The sequence below is a fragment of the Oratosquilla oratoria genome, chromosome 1 (genome assembly GCF_046742065.1).
Source record: "Oratosquilla oratoria isolate Oo_2021 chromosome 1, ASM4674206v1, whole genome shotgun sequence".
Classification (NCBI taxonomy): domain Eukaryota; kingdom Metazoa; phylum Arthropoda; class Malacostraca; order Stomatopoda; family Squillidae; genus Oratosquilla; species Oratosquilla oratoria.
Window position 1 is genome coordinate 69,897,241 of NC_134777.1, and position 3,860 is coordinate 69,901,100.

A 3,860-nucleotide genomic window follows, 5' to 3' on the forward strand; every position below is an offset into this window, starting at 1 on the left:
GGAGGAGGAGGAGGAGGAGGAGGAGGAGGAGGAGGGGAAGGCGTGGAGGGGTTGGGAAAGTATGACATCACATAGCTAAACGCACCCTTCTCCTTAATATCCCACAATAACCAGCGCTTCTTTCCTTTGGGGGGACAGTACCGAAGAGGTTGTAGTTGTAGAGGCGGCAAATAGAGATTTAGGGAGAGAGTAGCAGAACGGAGGAATAATAGTTAAACGTGATCAGCCTTTTTTTTTTTTCTTTCTTTCTTTAGTGGAGACTATTCTACACTCGTAAAAGAATGCTGCGTGACTCTAGTCCGAAGGGATGTCTTTAAAGTCCCTGAAGCATTGATTGCATTAATCATGCACTCAATAGCTCACGCACAGTTAAAGGTGAGAAGTACTTTGGTGTGTGTGTGTGTGTGTGTGTGTGTGTGTGTGTGTGTGTGTGTGTGCGTGCGTGTTTGTAATTCACCATGATATTGGATCACGTCTTGGACTCATGATCGCCAGCTAATTCCCTCCCAGATGAGAGCCCAGAGTTCATGTATGACCGATCTATGGGTAATGCCATGACCTCACACACACACACCGAATTCCTTACCCACGAAAGTTGTAGTAACGGAGCGCAGCGATACTGAAATTATTTCAGCCCTGGGCGGGATTCGAACTCGGACCGCTGAGTTAGCAGTTGCGAACGCTACCGCTGGGCCGTCGAGCCGTGTGTGTGTATGTGCGCGTGTGTGTGCGTATGTGTGTCACAGATGTTGGAAGGAGATATATTACACGTCACAGGACGTCACAACTACACGTCACAGTAAGTCACACTACGAGAAGATAGATATCAAGCCAGACGACGTAGCGTACGTCGCAGCAGCAGCAGCAAGTGGCTGCTGAGCGCCAGGACTAACCAGAACCCGACCAGAGGCCACTTAACATGGAATTGGACCGACCTGACCTTGACCTCTTAGGACACCTGGTTCGACAATGATACGACCGTTGAGAAGCGTACGTCCACAGAATGAATTATCCTTATATTTTATTTTTCACCATGTATTATTAAAATATGCCATGTCCTTCTATGTATCATAACTGTATATATTTTTGTTTAATATTGAGTGTATTACTCAACCATGTAAATACCTCCTGCCACATTGCAAATATATACTATAAGACGAAAACTGATGTAGTGGCAATCCTCCCAACCTTAGTGGTCAGTTGCCTTGCTTCTTAGCGCAAATCACGACTGGCTCTGCACAAGACAACTGGCTGCGATTTACTAGAGTAAATCCGTAGGACGAAACAGCCTTTTACCTGCTCCGCCACTCACATCGCCTACAAAGTGTGGATCACAACCTTCCACACAGACGACTTTATTCATCTGATGGAGTCCCACCAATGCTACATTCAAGGATTCAAACACAAATTACTTATCCTTTCAGAAAACGAAGAGAGAGAGAGAGAGAGAGAGAGAGAGAGAGAGAGAGAGAGAGAGAGAGAGAGAGAGAGAGAGAGAGAGAGAGAGAGAGGGGGGGGAGACGGGTGAAAGGAGAGAGAGAGAGAGAGAGAGAGAGAGAGAGAGAGAGAGAGAGAGGGGGGGGGAAACGTGAGAAAGGAGAGAGAGAGAGAGAGAGAGAGAGAGAGAGAGAGAGAGAGAGAGAGAGAGAGAGAGAGAGAGAGAGAGAGAGAGAGAGAGAGAGAGAGAGAGAGAGAGGGGAAGGGGGGGTTTACCCCTGTCTCTGTCTGAGGCTGGTCATCCAAGATGCCACACCCTGTTCTTCAAGTCCGCGCACTTCTCGGCAGAACAGAGACAAGAATATAGGACATAAGAATGAACAAATGAATGAACGAGTGCACGAATGAATAAATGAACGAATAATATATATCCTAAGATCAAATAAAAAATAATAATAATTAGATATATTGGGTAGTTATATTCATTTTTCCTTCACCCTCCCTCATCCAGCCAACTCCCTCTTTCCACTCCACCCGACCCCTCCACCCACAAGTGAGATAAAATGGGGGTCTCGACCATGAAGACCCTTGTGTCCCAAAACACACCCTGAGGGGCTGAAGAACCCTTGTCCCTACGCACATACTGAGGAAGACGTACAGACTCCTTGTCCCCAAACACACCCTGAGGAGGACCCCCGACAATCCCTGTGCCCCTGAAGACGCCCTCGCAAGCACCCCCCTGCAGACCGCAAGGGACCTCGCTCGCGGCACCGCAGGGAGAGAACACTGCCCCGAAGTTCCTCACCTCCTGCGATCTCAAGAATTTCATTCGATGTCCAAGAATCCGACCTCATTGCCGATCCTGACGGAGACATAAAACCGTCGGAGGGGAGGAAAGGGGCAGGGGAATAAGAGAGGGGATGGGGGAGGGAAGGGAGGGGAAGGAGGAAGGACATATAAGAGAAGGGATGGGGAGGGAAAGGAAGGGATAGGGAAGGGAGGGGATGGAGGAAGAGGATATAAGAGAGGGGAAGGGGAGGGAAAGGGAGGATGGGGAAGGGAAAGGAAGGAGGAGGGGGATATAAAAGAGGGGAAGCGGAGGAAAAGAAAGGGAAGGGAATGGAGTGGATGGGAAGGAGTTGGAAGGGAGAGAAATAAGGGAGGGTAAGGATGGGGGTTAGAAGAATGGATGGAGAAGGGAAGGGAAGGGAAGGCTGCTGGGAGAAAAGTGAAATGGAGGGGAGGGTGATTCCACGTGACATGGGGAGGAGGAGGAGGAGGAGGAGGAGGAGGGGAGAGAGAAGGAAAGGAGTGAGGGATGGGTAGCGGGTGGGGCAGGAAAGGCTCTATTCCCCCTTCCCCCCACCTCTCTCCCCTTCCTGGGGTATCGTGGGCAACCACAAGGGTCACGTGACTAAGCTGACGTATGTAACGCTATCTATAAAAATCCCCCCCAACCCTAACCCCTTAAACTCTCAACTTCTTAACCCCCTTCAGCTCCCTGACCCTCCTAAATTTTTATCCTTGAATGAATACAATCAATTGGCAGCCAAGGAGACTACATTCCTTAAACTTGTAGCACGTAGGGAAAGGATTTAGATAGCTAATCCTCAATTATGTATTGCTAGTTATGATATAATCTAATTAGAACCACAAATAAATTGCGCATTTAGGCTCCGCCCTCAACTATATGACGAAAAGTTAAAAGCCGCCGTGATTGGCTGCTTTCATATTCTTAACCAATCACATTGCGTCTACGTCATCAGAGGGAGGGGCATGGGGCAGGGGCAGGGATGACTGAGTAAAATAATGCATTCTAGACTCCTCCCCTTAAGCAATGATTGGATATTTTTGTTTTCGTAACCAATCATAGTCGCTCTTTGACCAAACGTCATCAGAGGGAGGGGCGAGGGGCGGGGTTATGGATGGCTGATTAATTTGATAAATAATTACATCTGTTTTATAGCTACATGCCCCCATGATGTAGATATATAAATAGAAAAATAAATAAATAGATAAATAAACAATGTAATTAATGCAGATAAAATGTATTCAGCATAAATAATATCTGTGTTAAACATGGGGTCCATTTTTTATTTCTTTTCGTAATATATTAGAGGATGCCGCATACGGGTTTCGAACTTCGTAGGCTTTCCCAAGCCCCTACGTAGCCCTACTCAGCTTCACAAAATCAATACGAACGAAGCGAGATTTGGCAGAATCTCCTCTCAACAGCACTGGCCAGCAAGCAATGCAAGCATGCAAAAGGAGACGCCAAAAATAAACAGATAAATAAATAAATACAATGAATTGCATGTACACAAACGTTCCTGTAAAAGGTGAACCTGGACTGCAATTATTTATTCACGTTAAGTGATATGTATTTTGTCAAACGATTTTTATGTTTCATTTATATATATATA